This window comes from Lithobates pipiens, unplaced genomic scaffold (genome assembly GCF_037356315.1).
Source record: "Lithobates pipiens isolate NorthernLeopardFrog02 unplaced genomic scaffold, aLitPip1_a1.2 Scaffold_1, whole genome shotgun sequence".
NCBI lineage: Eukaryota > Metazoa > Chordata > Amphibia > Anura > Ranidae > Lithobates > Lithobates pipiens.
In genome coordinates, this window is record NW_027507685.1 from 260,557,953 (window position 1) to 260,574,917 (window position 16,965).

Sequence of the window (16,965 nt, forward strand, 5' to 3'; positions counted from 1 at the left end):
AGCCTTAGAATTAGTGTTCCTCAACCAGTTAAATCTGAATCCTCATAAGCCACAGAGATCCAATGACATAAGGGCTCCAAAAATATCATAAAACACAAGAATTGCTCATGGTGTAATAGCGTAATCTTGTTTATTTAGACGAGTTTCACAAATGCCAAAGAACCCCCCTATATTGAACTACGTACACAGTAAAAACATCAATCAAGCAAAGCAAGTGATAGAAAAAAACAGCTCTGACGAAGTCTGAAATGACGAAACGCGTAAGCGACGTGACCCACGCGACATCTCCGGAAGTGACGTTTTGCGCTCTACCGACGGCCGGCTCCATACCAGGAACCGATCGAGGTGTCTGCAGGGTGACACGCGCTGACTCGTTGGATGGGGGAAACGGTGACAGAGCTGTTTTTTATGCATGATGCAAATGCATGAAGATAAAAAACCTCCTATGTTCAGTGCCCCCACCCCTCCACAATCCTTACCTGAGCTCCCTCCGATCCAAAAATGTTCACAGTAGCCTCGTTCTCTCTCCCTCCTCACTGGCTGAGACAGAAGGAGGAGCCCATCGGCTCCCCCTGCTGCCAATCACAGCCAGTGAGCCGATGAGGAGAAGGCATGGGCGGGCAGGGAGGAACCATGACTCTATGTGTCTTTTGGACACATTGAACAGCGACTCGGAAGTGAGCATGCAGCAGTGCCCCCAGGACAAGCAGAGTTTTCTGGAGGCACTGCTCTAGAGAGAGGAGCCAGGAGCGACAGCGGGGGGGACCTGAATAAATCTGATTCATCCCAAAGGTGCTCAGCGGAGGTAAGTTCAGGGCTCTGTGCAGACCACCTAAGTTCCTCAAGCAATGCCTTTGACATCCATTCTTCTGGGAAGGCTTTTGACAAAAGTTGTGTCTCTGGGAATATGTGCCCTTTCAGCCAAAAGAGCATTTTTATGTACTGGTTCTGATGTTGGATGTGAAGACCTGGATCACCTTAAGCATTGTAATGTATCCCAAAGGGGTTCAGTGAAGTTAAGATGAGGGCTCTGTGCAGACCACTCAAGTTTCTCAAGCCATGCCTTTGACCCCCACTCTTCTGCAAAAGCTTTTCACAAGATTTATGTGTGTCGGAATATGTGCCCATTGATTCAAAAGAGTTTTTTTGAGTTCTGGTTCTGATTTTCGATGACAAGACCTGGCTCACAATGGGTATTCCAATTCATCCCAAAGGCATTCAGTAGAAATAAGCTCAGGGCTCTCCGCAGGCCACTCAAGTTCCTCAAGCCATGTCTTTGTCCTCCGCTCTTCTGGGAACATTTTTTTCACAAGGTTTGTGTGTGGGGTTATGTGTCCATTGATCCAAAAGAGTTTTTGTGAGTTCTGGTTCTGATGTTGGATGAGAAGACCTAAAAGTGCTCATTGAAGTTAAGATTAGAGCTCTCTGCAGGCCACTCAAGATCCTCTAGCCATGCCTTTGACCTCCACTCTTCTAGGAAGGCTTTTCACAAGATTTGTGTGTGGGGGGAATATGTGTCCATTGATCCAAAATAATTTTTGTGAGTTATGGTTCTAAAGTTGGACGAGAAGACCTGGCTCATAACTGGTATTCCAGTTCAACCCATAGGTGTTCAGTAGGGTTGAGGACAGAGTTCTATGCAGGGGACTCGAGTTGCATGGTGTAGGTGCATAAAAATTGCAAATTTCTTCTGTAGCCACGCAATACATTTCTTTTGGAAATTGATTTACATGCAAAATACAATGCGTTCGGGCATTTATCAAATAGTTTGAAACAAGAACTGCCTGTATTGCCTCAGACACAAGCCTGAGGTAAGTTTTTTGTCTTCAGCTGTCTTTTAGTTCGAGGCCATTTTCGAAAATGATTGGTTTCCGTGAGGCATTGCAGACTGTGCTTTATGATGAATGAGGCATCCTGCACTTGGGATTCTTTTTGTTTAGTTGTTTTCTGCCCTAATGAATCACTTAGCACTTGTACACACGGTCGGAGATTCCGTCGGAATGTTTCCTATCGGAGCGTTTTGTCAGATATTCTGACTGTGTGTGGTCTCCATCGGACTGTTTCCGTCGGAGTATCCGACGGACCAATTTTTCCAACTTGCCGGTAAAATTTTTCCGACAAAATGCTCCGATCGGACATACTCCAATCAAGTGTAGCCTACTCCGATGGACAAAGTGCCACGCATGCTCAGATCAAATTCCTAGACCAAAGCTATTGGCTACTAGCCTGAACGTAGTCCCGTCGTAACGCAATAACGTCATCATGTTATGTACAATCGGATTTACCGACAACTTTGTCCGACAGTGTGTATGAAACCGTTTTGGACAAAATCCGTCGGACAAAATCCAACGGATTTGGTTGTCAGAATGTCCGACCGTGTGTACAAGGGCTAAGAGGTTTATTCCAGTGATGTAGGCTGGAGAACAGGATAAATATTTGAGACCAACCAGAAGAGTTTGCCCTGTTTGACTTTGCCTGGGAATGGAGTCCATGTAAGAATGGTTTCTTTGCCTCCCAGGCTTGTTACCTGGGAAGGGTGTTAGACCAGAGCACCGTGGCCTCTTAGCCCTTGTACACACGGTCGGACATTCCGATGGACAATGTCCGATAGGACCGTGTTGTTGGCTAATCCTACAGTGTGTGGGCTCCATCGGACTGTTTCCATCGGAGTATCCGACGGACCAAGTTTTCCAGCTGGGCTATAAAATTTTCCGACAACATGATCCGTTCGGACTTTGTCCGATCATGTGTAGAGAATTCCGATCGGACAAAGTGCCATGCATGCTCAGATCAAATTCCTAGACGAAAGCTATTGGCTACCAGCCTGAACATAGTCCCGTCCTAACGAAATAACGTCATCGCGTTACGTGCGATCGGATTTTCTGACAACTTTGTCCGACCGTGTGTATGCAACAATTTCGGACAAAATCCGTCGGATTTGGTTGTCGGAATGTCCGACCGTGTGTACAAGGGCTTAGGCCTGATGCTGGGGGAGAGTATAGCTACAGAGAGGTCAAGTTCATGTTAATAACACCTTCTGACTTAAGCCGCGTACACACGGGGCGGACTGTCTGGCCAACTTAGTCCGTCAGACAATCCGACGGACAGTCCGTCCTACTTTCGAATGAACGGACTTGCCCACACACGGCACTTTTTGAGCGGACTAATACGGCGTACTAAGTCCGCCATACTATCCGCCCTACTTTTGAAATGAACGGACTCACCCACACACGCGGAGGAAAGTCCGCTCATTTTGAGCGCGTCTCCAGGTAGGCGGGGCCCGCGAAGGAGACGTCGCTGACCCCGCCGCCTGGAATGAACTTAAAGGGGACCCCCAACGCCGAAAAAAATCGGCGTGGGGTCCCCCCCAAGTCCACAACAGACCCTTGTCCGAGCACGCTACCCGGCCGGCCAGGAAAGGGGGGCGAGCAAGCCGTACCAGGCCGCGTGCCCTCAACATGGGGGGGTGCCTTGGGGAAGGGGGGGCCGCGCGGCCCCTCCACCCCAAAGCACCTTGTCCCCATGTTGATGAGGACAAGGGCCTCTTCCCGACAACCCTGGCCGTTGGTTGTCGGGGTCTGCGGGCGGGGGGCTTATCGGAATCCGGGAGCCCCCTTTAATAAGGGGGCCTCCGGATACTGGCCCCCCCACCCTATGTGAATGAGTATGGGGTACAATGTACCCCTACCCATTCACCTGTAAAATAAAAGTACAAAAAAAACACCACACACGAGATAAAATACTTTATTGCACAGCTCCGGGGGTCTTCCGTCTTCGGGGGTCTTCTCGCCAGACTCCTCCGCTATCTTCTTGTAGCTCTTTTACTAGCGGAGGAGTCCGGCTTTCTTCCTCGCCGTCGGCCTCTTCTCCCGACTTCGGGGGTCTTGTCCCCCTCTTCGGTTCTTCTGCCGGGCCACCGCGCCTTCTTATAGCTCTTTTACAGGCGGTGGCCCGGTCTTCTGTCGCCGCCGCCTTCCGTTCTTCTTCTTCTTCTTCTTCTCCAGGAGATGTTGCCTCGACGATCTCTCCGGCCGGAATGCCAGGGACGCACTGCGCGGCCACTTATATAGGGACAAGGGGCGGTGTCACATGGCTTTATGTTACATGGGTTGGTGTGACATGGTGACCCCGCCCCCTTACAATGTCATAGTCCCCATGTGACCAACCCATGTGACATAAAGCCATGTGACACCGCCCCTTGTCCCTATATAAGTGGCCGCGCAGTGCGTCCCTGGCATTCCGGCCGGAGAGATCGTCGAGGCAACATCTCCTGGAGAAGAAGAAGAAGAAGAAGAAGAAGAAGAACGGAAGGCGGCGGCGACGGCGGCGACAGAAGACCGGGCCACCGCCTGTAAAAGAGCTATAAGAAGGCGCGGTGGCCCGGCAGAAGAACCGAAGAGGGGGACAAGACCCCCGAAGTCGGGAGAAGAGGCCGGCGGCGAGGAAGAAAGCCGGACTCCTCCGCTAGTAAAAGAGCTACAAGAAGATAGCGGAGGAGTCCGGCGAGAAGACCCCCGGAGCTGTGCAATAAAGTATTTTATCTCGTGTGTTGTGTTTTTTTTTGTACTTTTATTTTACAGGTGAATGGGTAGGGGTACATTGTGGGGGGCCGGTATCCGGGGGCCCCTTATTAAAGGGGGCTCCCGGATTCCGATAAGCCCCCCGCCCGCAGACCCCGACAACCAACGGCCAGGGTTGTCGGGAAGAGGCCCTTGTCCTCATCAACATGGGGACAAGGTGCTTTGGGGTGGGGGGGCCGCGCGGCCCCCCCTTCCCCAAGGCACCCCCCATGTTAAGGGCACGCGGCCTGGTACGGCTCAGGAGGGGGGGGTGCTCGCTCGCCTCCCTTTCCTGGCCGGCCGGGTAGCGTGCTCGGACAAGGGTCTGTTGTGGTCTTTGGGGGGACACCCACGCCGATTTTTTTCGGCGTTGGGGTTCCCCTTTAAGTCCATACCAGGCGGCGGGGCCAGCGACGTCTCCTTCGCGGGCCCCGCCTACCTGGATACCCGCTCGAAATGAGGGGACTTTTCTCCGGGCGGGAAAAGTCCGCTCATTTCAAAAGTACGGCGGACTGGCATACACACGGACGGATTGTCCGCCGAAATGCGAGTCCGACGGACTGTATTACGGAAATTCCGAAATACTTAGTCCGCCAGACTGCACGCTGAAAAAGTCCGCTGAAGCCCACACACGAGCGGACTGTCCGCTGAAATGTGTTTCGGCGGACTAAGTAGGCCAGACAGTCCGCCCGTGTGTACGCGGCTTAAGGAAGGAAACCAAAGTTAGGCTTCAAAAAAGGATTGAGGCATTATATACTTTCTCAAAGAAAAAAGGACTTTGTGGGCACAACATGAGCCAGAATGAATAGCTAAAAAGTATATATCTTTATTACAAAAATACATATAGAATAGACACTAAAATTGGTTGACAAGCAACACCACCCTCAACTGGACAAGGTCAACAGATACCCAGATACCAAACAAGAAGGCATGGATTCTTTCAATAACACAGCCCTGTGCTATTGGAATTTCCAGGGCCTCCACCCTATCGGACTTTGTATTGGCTCTATTAATGAGCCTTCAAGTGGGGGTAACCAAATATAATAGAAGGCTTTTTTTCCAGTTACATTTGGTACTTAGCCAGTTACATTTTAAGTGGAGCTGAAAGGGGCGCTTTTCTTTGTCTCTCTGGCTCTTTTGAAGGTCGATACTACTCTTGACACTCAAATCTGAACTGATTGTTTCAAGCCAATTACTCCCTAGTCGCTACCTTGAGCTCTAGTTTACCCCCACCACTATACCCTTTAAGAGATAAATATCTCTGTCGCAGTTACCAGAGAGGGACGGAACTCGCTAAATCTGGGGGTCCTATATGGGCTTGAACGAGTGCTTGTATCAGAAACAATGAAATCAGGCCGAGACAGAAGTACAGGTAAAGCACTCTTGTTTAATAATAAAAGTAAAAAGAACAAACGTAGTCAAAACATAGCCAAAGTTCAGTAACCGGAATGAATAGTCAGCCAAGCCAGAAGTCAGAGATCAAAGTAGTGGAACAGCAAACAGGATCTGGAGCCAGAAGAGATGCCATCAAAGCCAGTCTTTAAACAGGAATGCAGGAGATAGTTTCTTGTGATATGACCAAGGCCAAAGCAGAGCTCCTCTGGACTGAATGGCTTAAGTAGACAGGACTGACAAGCAGGATCATCAACAGCTGAGTAACTGGGGAGAGAGTTGGGAGCTGGCAATTAGCCAACAGCTAATGGATTTCAACCCGTTGAAGGAATGTTTCTAGTCTTTTAGTCCATCCTGTGCGGTGATGCCCATTACCTGATGTTCAGTGCCATTCGGCACCTTCCCATTTCTGTCCTACCCATTTAATGTGAAACGCGTTGACTAACAAGCTTGTAGGAATTTATGGACCCCTTTTCTTGATAGACGTATATTCTTTCCTTAAATAGACTGTTTCACAACTTTTTGAATGAAGGCTCATTAATGGAGCCAATACAAAGTCCGATAGGGTGGAGGCCCTGGAAATTCCAATAGCACAGGGCTGTGCTATTGAAAGAATGCATGCCTCCTTGCTTGGTATCTGGGAATCTGTTAACATTGTCCAGTTGAGGATGTTGTTGTTTGTCAACCAATTTTAGTGTCTATTCTATATGTGTTTTTGTATTTTTGAAATAAAGATATATACTTTTCAACTATTCATTCTTCCTCGTGTTGTGCCCACAAAGTCCTTTTTTCTTTGAGAACGTGTATACTGCCTCAATCTTTTTTTGTACTATTATGGATGTTGGCATGGACCAATAATATTAATAATAATAATATTAATAATAATAATAATAATAATAATCTACAGTACATACCAACTGTGTTATCATATGAATAAAATGCGTAGTTTTATCTCCATACACGTAAATTTGTAAATATCAAAGCAAGGTAATTGTTACAAACTTGCAATCTATATAAACAGAATGAATAAAATTTGTATATTTTAAGGGTGATATTTAACTCTAGCTGTGTACAGCATTCCTTATCTCAAAAAAAAAAAAAAATAAATAAAAAAAATGGAACGTGAATAATTTAGCTGCCGTTCTTCTTTAAATGCACTTCTATTTTCATTTTCTCCCTTAAACCACTTTTTTTATTTATTTATTTATTTTATTTATTTATTTTTTTGGTTACCTTTGGGTGGAGATGACCTTTAAGCCCCGTAGTATCAATAAATTAGCTTTCCCGATGCATGGTGTGAAGTACACAGGTGAAAACAGCGTGCTCGGCCATAAGCTGATACTGTATTTCTGCCTTGTTATCCACTAAGCCTCTTAATTTTATTTAAAATTAATTTGTAGAAGATAAATGGCGTAGCGGCTTCCAAATGCCAGAGCCCCAGTCAGCAGAACTGCTGTGATATAACACTTTTCCAGTGGAAGGTTTATTCACAATAACTCACTCAGCAATTTGAGACCTCGGCTCCTCTGACAAGAATTAATGTGTTTGCTTGTACTGTTAGAATGTCATTGATCGAGCTAAGCAAACACTGTGGAATTTTCAGTTGAAACTTTTTATTTTTTTTATTATATTTATTATTATTTTTTATTTTATTTTTTCAAGGCAACATGCATTTATTCGCCCACGCCAATCACAATGAAAAAAAAAAATACATAAAAAATACTTTGAATTGAATAAAAAGAAAAGAGGCTGATTTACTGCAGGAATTTAGAATGTTTACGCAAGAAAAGAGTGAAGATTCATTTCAATTATCGAAACGAGTGAAAAGCGAATTCTTGTTTATTTATTTCATCTGCACATGATTGGAAAATTGAAATGGATGTTCACTCTGTTTTTTTTTTTTTTTTTTTTTTGGGGTGAACCTTTGCAATCTTTTTTACTAAGTCAGCCTCAGTGATACAAAAAAGAAAAAAAAATGTAATAATAATTATGATATTCCGGTTTAGTCAATAAAACATTTTACATCTAGGACATTAATAAATCCATGCTATTTTAATCATCTCAATACCGGGGCCAATTCGGCCACATTTTTACACTGTCCCTTTAATTATTTTTTTTTTAAATAAACTTTATTGCTATCACAAGGGATGAACAGCATTCCTTAGTGATAGGATGGACCATGACAGGTCCTCTTTACTGAGACATCTGTGGTCCATTGGACCCCAAAGCCCTTAAAAGTATCTGATCAAACTGAGATTGGTTTGTTTAGACGCTCTCACAAGCTGGTAAAATCCTTGTTACTTCTGGTTTCCTAGACCGGTGGTTCTCAACCTCAGTCCTCAACCTGTGGTGGAGCATGGTCCCCCTCCCACCTCCTTCTAGGACATTCCTGTTCCACCCCAGAATCTTTTTTTTTCGGCCCACAATACTGAATAATGTAAAAGTTATCCTTGTGGCTAAATACTAAATATAAAGCGATCCTAGTGGTTGGATTGCTTTTACATGTGGTGGAGTATGGTCCCCCTCCCGCCTCCTTCTAGGACATTCCCGTTCCACCGGGGGGGGGACACCCAGGAACTGAAGCCAGTGGTTTCACTGGCTAACCATAGAGATGACTAAGGATTGGAAGATCCTTGACCATGTCTATGGTCTAGGACAGTGGTTCTCAGCCTCAGTCCTCAAGTACCCCCAACAGGTCATGTTTTGGGAATTTCTCTCAGGTAAAATAGCTGTCCAAAATACCAAGTTATTGTCTCTGATTTAAAGCACCTGTGCAAAATTAAGGCATACCTGCAAACATGGCCTTGCCAGGGTCTCCTTACTGAGACATCTGCGGTCTATTAGACCCCAGATCTCTTCTATGCCCTTAAAAGTATCTGATCAAACTGAGATCGGTTTGTTTAGACGCTTTCACAAGCTGGTAAAATCCTTGTTACTTCTGGTTTCCTAGACCAGTGGTTCTCAACCTCAGTCCTCAACCTGTGGTGGAGCGTGGTCCCCCTCCCACCTCCTTCTAGGACATTCCCCTTCCCCCGTCGGGACACCCAGGAACTGAAGCCAGTGGTTCCGCTGGCTTACCATAGAGATGACTAAGGATTGGAAGATCCTTGACCATGTCTATGGTCTAGGACAGTGGTTCTCAACCTCAGTCCTTAACCTGTGGTGGAGCATGGTCCCCCTCCCACCTCCCACCTCCTTCTAGGACATTCCCGTTCCACCGATGCCGTTGCAGGTATTCCTTTATCTTGCACAGGTGCTTTAAATCAGAGACAATAACTTGGTATTTTGGACAGCTATTTTACCTAAGAGAAATTCCCAAAACGTGGCCTGTTGGAGATACTTGAGGACTGAGATTGAGAACCCCTGTCCTAGACCATAGACATGGTCAAGGATCTTCCAATGCTTAGTCATCTCTATGGTAAGCCAGTGTAACCACTGGCTTTAGTTCCTGGGTGTCCCCCCCGGTGGAAGGGGAATGTCCTAGAAGGAGGCGGGAGGGGGACCACGCTCCATCACATGTAAAAGCTATCCAGCCACTAGGATCACTTTATATATAGTATTTAGCCACAAGGATAACTTTTACATTATTCAGTATCGTGGGCCGAAAAAAAAGATTCTGGGGTCATGAAATGCAGCTGGAGCCATTGCCCCAGTATAACCACCACTGCCCGAAGATGTACAGATACATCCTAAGTGGTTAAGCCACACTTTTTCTGAAAAACATAACACTGTTCACCAAACATTTGTGGATAGCAGACCATCACACCTATTTGGGCTTATTGGACATCACATTCCAAAACCATGGGCACTAATGTGGAGCGTCCACTCTGTGGGGAAGACCTTTAACAAAATGTGTGTCTATTGAGCCAAAACCATTTGTGAGGTCAGGTACTGATTGTTGAAGTAGAAGACCTGGGTCACAATCTATGTTTCCATGAATCCCATTCCCAAAGGTGTTCAGTAGGTTTTGAGTTCATGGCTCTGTTAAGCCACTCGAGTTCCTCCACACCAAACTGAAGATACCATGTCTTTATGGAGTTGGCTTTGAGTATAGGGGCACAGTCATGCTAGAACAGAAAAGGTCCTTCCCTAGACCTAAACCCTTATGAGCTTGTTGGACATTCATTTCTTCTGTACTTTATTGAGTTGGCTTTGTGTATAGGGGCATAGTCCTGCCAGAACCAAAAAGGTCCTTCCCAAACTGTAACCCATATGAGCTTGTTGGACATCCTATTCACAATCATGGATAATAATTTGGAGCCTATACTCTTTCCACAAGATTTGTGTCTATTCAGCCCAAAAAAAATTGTGGGGTCAAGTACTGATGTTGGAGGAGAAGACCTAGCTCACAATCAGTGTTCCAATTTATCCCAAAGGTGTTCAGTAGGGTTGAAGTCAGGGCTCTGTGAAGACCACTCGAGTTCCTCCACAACAAACTGGTCAAACCATGTCTTTATGGCGCTAGCTTTGTGTATAGGGGCACAGTCATGCTAGAACAGAAAAGGTCCTTCCCTAGACCTAAACCCGTATGAGCTTGTTGGACATTCATTTCTTCGGTACATTCGTACATGATCTACAGCGATCTACAGTGACTGCACTTCCAAGTGTACTTTCAGTGGATTTGCATTTAGTAAATCAACCCCATACTGCGTTAAACGTGCACTAACGCACTGAAATATACTGTGTTAAACGCCACGTAATGCACTGAAATATACTGCAGTAAACCTGCCCTGACAAAATAAACTGACACTAATGTAAAGATGAATAGTCGCACTACACTCACATTGAACTATCACTAGATGCACACTTAACTGATATTCTACACTGACACACAATAGCACACTATAGCACACTTCCTGTCTATCTAATAGCACTGAACAGAGCCCTGTTCTATCTCTCTCCAAGCCGGTATAACACTAAAAATGGCCACCAAAAATGGCCGCCAAAAGAATACTTTTATAGTGTGAGGCGGGACTAAGAGCAATGAGCCATGATTGCAGAGTCATCATTACTTTCTCCAGTTATGGCTCTGACTGTGCTCTGTGCCCTGATTGAGCAAAGCTTTCACTGCTTCAGCTAATCAGGGCTTCCAATGCACTGTCCGGAGGTGCAGTGCATTGTGGTAATTCTGGGGGGGGGGGGCAACAAATGGTCGAACCCCCCCGATAATTCGGGTGTTCGTCAAACAGCCAATGTTTGGCCGGAACTCATGCTTGGTCCGAACAGTTTGCCCATCCCTAGTGTTGAGGTCAAAGCTCTGTGAAGCCCCCCTGGGTACTTCCAAACCAAACTGGTCAAACCACATCTTTATGGAGCTGGCTTTGTGTACGGGGACACAGCAATGCTGGAAAAGTAAATGTCTTTCCCCAGACTGTAACCCATATGAGCTTGTTGGACATCCCACTACAAAACTATGGCTATTAATATGGAGTTGGCCCCTTGTGTGGCTACAACAACTATCACTCCTATGGGAAGGCTTTCCACATGATTTTCGTAGCATGTTTTGGTACTTTGTGCCCATATATGAGGTCAGATGTTGGATGGGAAGACCTGGCTCACAATAAACATTCCAATTCCCAAAGATGTTCAGTAGGGTTGAGGTCAGAACTCTTTGTAAACTTGAGTTCCTCCACCCCAAACTCATATAACCATGTTTTTATAGAGCTGGCTTTGTACACAGGGGCATAGGCATGACGAACATTAAAGGGCCTTCACCAAACTGATACCACAAGGTTGAAAGTGCACAATCTAAAATGTCATTGTGTCCTGTAGTATTAGCAGCAATCTTCACTTTAAACACTTAATACTTGACTTTTGGACATATAGTAGGTGTGATGGTACCCACAAAGATATTCCCATTAATCAAGGACCATCTAATTTCCAAGTCATGTACCAATAATCAAAGGAGAAGCGATGTAAGGAAAGGGGCCATTAAATAATTAGCCATGACTATTCCCTTAATGTAAGGGCTTGTAGGATCTCTTTGTCTCCTTACTTATCAGGTGCTCTGGAACCAGCAAGTGACTGAATTGTTGTGATGACCCTTCTGCTCTAGAGCAATAGGAGACATATGTGAAGCCCCCCTGAGTACTTCCAAACAAAACTGGTCAAACCACATCTTTATGGAGCTGGCATTGTGTACGGGGACACAGCAATGCTATCTAGTGACTGGATGAGGACTATGTGCTTCCATCTGCCCTCAGCCATAGAGCAGAAGTGCATTGTGTACTTCCTACCCCATCACACATCACAAGGGTTTGGTCCCCAAGTTGACTTATAGGAGTGCTAAAGCCCAGCTGAGGTCTTGCTGCTTTTTATTTTAATTTAGGTTATCTACCCCCAAATGACATAATTTGTTAGGAAATTAATGGAAATGCTGTTGTTTTTTTTGTTTTTTTTAATTGTATATTTGCCTATGCAGCACTGACCCCCGAAGAAGCGGCTGGTTTTCTTGGGCTTACCATTTACCTCCTCCGCCTCGTAGCTCATCGTTCTTGTCTAGGGGGTTTCCCAAGGTTGATGGCCCAATAACTGCACAGACCAACACTTGAATTCCTTTAGGAATTTTTATTTGCATGAAATGTTGAACAGAAACTCCGTCTCTCATTTGGGAATAGAGGGTATGGGTAGGATAGCTCAGGTACTTTGGAAACTGTTGACACTTAAAGAGGAAGTAAATCCTGGTGGGTTTACTTCGTCTTTCATTCCCTGCAAAGGCAAAGCATAATGTATTACTATGCATCACATCGCATCGCATAGTAGTCCATTATATGTCACTTACCTGACACAGGAGCCAGCGATGCCACCGCTGTCCCCTGAAGTCTGGCACATCCATCTTCTCGGTGGGGTCTCGCAGCTCCGTCGCTGTCATTCGGCTAAGCCGCGATGACGTCACTACCGCGCATGTGCACGGGAGCTGACACGCGCGGCATCTTCATCGTTGTCGGTGCCACGCTCAGTGCGCCTGCGCGCCGCTGTCTACGGTGCATGCGCCGTAGAAAGCGGTGCCTGTCTTCGGGCAAATATCTCCTAAACCGTGTAGGAGATAGGTGTAGGTGTAGGAGATATTTCTTGGACCTACAGGTAAGCCTTAATCTAGGCTTACCTGTAGGTCAAAGTGTGTTGTAAGGGTTTACAACCACTTTAATAAATGTCTCTCTCTAGATGATCCAGGGAGTTGCCACTCGCAACTGGATACTTCAACTGTTGGATAAATCCTTGGTTGTGGATCTAGCAGCCAACAAGTAATTTTAGCTTAGCAAAGTCTCTGCCACAGACTCGGTTGCAAAACTTTAGATGAACACTAAAAGTCTCTCACAGGAACTTAGTTGTACCCGGAAGATGAAATTAGGAACTTTCTTACAGTACCAGTATCTTGCAGCCGGTCCAGCGATACCGTAAGAAATGCGGATTCAATTAGTGTCCTTACAGCTCAACTTCCAGGCTATTACCGAGCAGCCAGCCTTGTGTGTGGCCCTCTTCTGAAGAGTCCTCCCCTGGTTGCGTGTTGAGTTGCTGGGCCTCTCCAAACCCGAGACGGCACTGGACCACTTCAGAATCCTCCTTTCAGTTACTGTGCCTCGGACTAGCCAGCCCCGAGACTCGGAAACAGATGATCCGCACCCCAGGCCATGAGGGCCTCTAGGGGCTGGTCAGGAGGACCAGGACCACGGAGTCAGAACATAACTTCTGGATCGGAACCCAGAATCACATGACTTCAGCACCTTAAGTACCCTCTCCCATGGTTTTCTTGGGCTTACCGTTTACCTCCTCCACCTCATAGCTCACCATTCTTGCCTAGGGGTTCCCGAGGTCGATGGCCTAATAACTGCAGAGACCGACACTTGAATTCCTTTAGGAATTTTTATTTGCATGAAACGTTGAACAGAAACTCAGTGTCTCATTTGGGAATAGAGGGTATGGGTAGGATAGCTCAGGTACTTTGGAAACTGCTGAAACTTAATAAATGTCTCTCTCTAGATCAGGGGTAATGAATTAAAATTAAAGGAGGTCCGGTCGCCAAAATTTTCTTTGGGCCGAGGTCCGAATCTCAAGTCTGTGCTACGACTCAGAAATATTGTAGTAGCTGTATATCTATCAAAAACATGAGAAATGTACAATTTCCTTAGCATTTCAACAATATTTATTGTCAAGTTACATCTGGTGTCCCCATCACAGTGCCCCTTTAAATCAGGTGTCCCCATCACAGTGCCCCTTTACATCAGGTGTCCCCATCACAGTGCCCCTTTACATCAGGTGTCCCCATCGCAGTGCTTCTTTAAATCAGGTGTCCCCATCAGTGCCCCTTTACATCAGGTGTCCCCATCAAAGTGCTTCTTTAAATCAGGTGTCCCCATCACAGTGCCCCTTTAAATCAGGTGTCCCCATCACAGTGCCCCTTTACATCAGGTGTCCCCATCACAGTGCTTCTTTAAATCAGGTGTCCCCATCACAGTGCCCCTTTACATCAGGTGTCCCCATCACAGTGCCCCTTTACATCAGGTGTCCCCATCACAGTGCCCCTTTAAATCAGATGTCCCCATCACAGTGCCCCTTTAAAATCAGGTGTCCCCATCACAGTGCCCCTTTAAATCAGGTGTCCCCATCACAGTGCCCCTTTAAATCAGGTGTCCCCATCGCAGTGCTTCTTTAAATCAGGTGTCCCCATCAGTGCCCCTTTACATCAGGTGTCCCCATCACAGTGCCCCTTTACATCAGGTGTCCCCATCACAGTGCCCCTTTACATCAGGTGTCCCCATCGCAGTGCTTCTTTAAATCAGGTGTCCCCATCAGTGCCCCTTTACATCAGGTGTCCCCATCAAAGTGCTTCTTTAAATCAGGTGTCCCCATCACAGTGCCCCTTTACATCAGGTGTCCCCATCACAGTGCCCCTTTACATCAGGTGTCCCCATCACAGTGCCCCTTAACATAAAATGTGCACATCGCAGTGCTTCTTTAAATCAGGTGTCCCCATCAGTGCCCCTTTACATCAGGTGTCCCCATCAAAGTGCTTCTTTAAATCAGGTGTCCCCATCACAGTGCCCCTTTAAATCAGGTGTCCCCATCACAGTGCCCCTTTACATCAGGTGTCCCCATCACAGTGCTTCTTTAAATCAGGTGTCCCCATCACAGTGCCCCTTTACATCAGGTGTCCCCATCACAGTGCCCCTTTACATCAGGTGTCCCCATCACAGTGCCCCTTTAAATCAGGTGTCCCCATCACAGTGCCCCTTTAAAATCAGGTGTCCCCATCACAGTGCCCCTTTAAATCAGGTGTCCCCATCACAGTGCCCCTTTAAATCAGGTGTCCCCATCACAGTGCCCCTTTAAATCAGGTGTCCCCATCACAGTGCCCCTTTACATCAGGTGTCCCCATCACAGTGCCCCTTTAAATCTGGTGTCCCCATCACAGTGCCCCTTTAAATCTGGTGTCCCCATCACAGTGCCCCTTTACATCAGGTGTCCCCATCACAGTGCCCCTTTACATCAGGTGTCCCCATCACAGTGCCCCTTTACATCAGGTGTCCCCATCACAGTGCCCCTTAACATCAGGTGTCCCCATCACAGTGCCCCTTAACATAAAATGTGCACATCAGGATTTCCCTTAACATAAAATAAGTGTCATGCTGATGGGCACATTTTATATTAAGGGGCACTTTGATGGACACAACAAAACATGCCCCTTAACTTAAAATTTGCCCATCAAAGTGCCCCTTTTAATATAAAATGTACCTATCAGTGTTGCTCTTAAAATAAAATCTGCCCATCAGCGTGCCCCTTAACATGAAATAAGGGTCACACCGATGGGCACCTATTATGTTAGGAGGCATTCTGATGGACAATTTTTATTTTAAGGGGCATGCTGATGAGTATATTTTTAATGTGCACATCGATGGGCATATTTTGTAGGGCACATTTTGTTGTACCCATCAGCGTGCCCCTTAACAAAATATGCCCATCGATGTGCACATTAAAAATATACCCATCGGCGTGCCCCGTAAAATAAAATTTGTCCATCGGATTACCCCTTAACATAAAAGGTGCCCATCAGCGTGACCCTTATTTTATGTTAAGGGGCACGTTGATGGGAAAATTTTATGTTAAAGGGCACTCTGATGGGCACATTTTATTTTAAGGGACACGCTGATGGGTATATTTTTAATGTGCACATCGATGGGCATATTTTGTTAAGGGGCACTTTAACAAAACATGCCCATCAGTGTGCACATAAAAAATATATCCATCAGCGTGCCCCTTAAAATAAAATGTGCCCATCAGAGTGCCCTTTAACATAAAATTTTCCCATCAGCGTGCCTTTTACAAAAAAAAGCCCCTTAAAATATGCCCAACAGTGTGCACAACACTGATCACTAATAGTGAACTAATGTGCCCACATACCTTAACTGCAGGAGTGTGGGCACAACTGAAGCTGCCTCTCGATGAGATCCAGGACCCGGGAACTGCGGGCAGCAGGGGGGCGGGGCGCGCACGTGACGTCACACCCCTACTGCCCGTGTCTCTTCAGCTCCGAGAGACGCGGCCAGGAGCAGGGGGCGGGCGCATGCGCGCAGCGTCACTGGTTGCTGGGGAAACCCGCGGTCCCAGCAAACCAGTGATTGCTGTCGCTTGTTACACTGGCGGCATGGCGGTCCGGGCAGAAGCGCTGCTCGGTCCGGACTCGGACCGCGGGCCGCCATTTAGTGACGGCTGCTCTAGATGATCCAGGGAGTTGCCACTCGCAACTGGATACTTCAACTGTTGGATAAATCCTTGGTTGTGGATCTAGCAGCCAACAAGTAATTTTAGCTTAGCAAAGTTTCTGCCACAGACTTGGTTGCAAAACTTTAGATGAACACTGAAAGTCTCTCACAGGAACTTAGTTGTACCCGGAAGATGAAATTAGGAACTTTCTTACAGTACCAGTATCTTGCAGTCGGTCCAGTGATACCATAAGAAATGCGGATTCAATTAGTGTCCTTACAGCTCAGCTTCCAGGCTCTTACCGAGCAGCCAG